This window comes from Gossypium arboreum, chromosome 7 (genome assembly GCF_025698485.1).
Source record: "Gossypium arboreum isolate Shixiya-1 chromosome 7, ASM2569848v2, whole genome shotgun sequence".
Taxonomy (NCBI): Eukaryota; Viridiplantae; Streptophyta; class Magnoliopsida; order Malvales; family Malvaceae; genus Gossypium; species Gossypium arboreum.
Window position 1 is genome coordinate 41,474,036 of NC_069076.1, and position 1,187 is coordinate 41,475,222.

General features: G+C 39.5%; 1 non-coding gene across 1 annotated transcript; it reads left to right on the top strand.

Moving 5' to 3' along the window:
• Positions 1-748: 748 nt before the first annotated feature.
• LOC128296208 (small nucleolar RNA R71) lies at positions 749-854 on the top strand. The gene has a single exon (XR_008286757.1). It is a non-coding gene; the product is annotated as a small nucleolar RNA R71 (small nucleolar RNA).
• The last annotated feature ends 333 nt before the right edge of the window (positions 855-1,187 follow it).

The following is a 1,187-nucleotide window of genomic DNA, read 5'->3' on the forward strand; positions in this document are numbered from 1 at the left end:
TGGAATGGTAATTGCATTGATTTGCTCCCTTGGGTTAGACTCAGTGTTACTCGGTTGGCTACCTTGTGGTCGTTCAGATATCAATTTAGTAAGCTGACCTATCTGAGTTTCGAGCCCTTGGATTGACGTTTATTGATTTTTAAGTGCTGTCTCGGTATTCTGAAAATGGGTTTCTGGCATCAAGATGAATTTTGTTAGCATCTCTTCAAGGTTCGGCTTTTTCTCTTGTTGGTAGGGTGGTTGTTGGAAGCCTGGAGGTGGTGGTGGTCGCTGATTTCCTTGGCCTCCTTATGAGAAATTTGGGTGGTTCCTCCAACCTGCATTGTAAGTATTACTATAAGGATTATTTTGAGATCAAGGATTATTACCCATGTAATTTAACTGCTCGTTCTCTATGTTATGGCCATAGGGTGGGTAATCTGGATTGCTCGATCCACCTCCACTTGTTTCGCACTGCATTATTGGTTGAACCTGTGAAGTACTAAGAAAACCATCAATTTTCTTATTCAAGAGTTCTACCTGATTAGAGAGCATGGTGACTAAATCGAAGTTATAAACGCTTGCTGGTTTTGTTGGCTTTGTCCTCATAACTTGCCACTGATAATTATTCAGTGACATCTCTTCTATAAATTCATAAGCATCTTCAGGTGTCTTATTATTGATAGTTCCGCCAGCGGCTGCGTCAATCATCTGTCGAGTCGAAGGATTTAGACCATTATGAAATGTTTGAACCTGTAGCCAGAGTGGTAACCCATGGTGAGGGCATCTTCTCAAGAGGTCCTTGTTTCTCTCCCATGCATCGTAGAGTATTTCTAAATCCACTGCACAAAAGAAGAGATATCATTACGTAATTTGGCTGTTTTAGTCGGCGAAAAATATTTTAATAAAAACTTTTCAGTCATCTGGTCCCAAGTAGTGATTGATCCTTGTGGTAATAAGTTCAACCATTGTTTAGCCTTATTCCTCAATGAAAAGGGAAACGACTGATGGTGAATGGCGTCATCAGAAACGCCATTTATTTTAAAAGTGTTGCAAAATTCTAAGAAATTTGCCAAGTGAGTGTTCAGATCTTTGTCTTGCAAACCATCAAACTGAACAAATTGCTATATCATTTGAATTGTGTTAGGTTTCAGTTCAAAAGTATTTGCAGCTACAGCAGGTCTAACTATGCTCAATTCAGTTCCTGT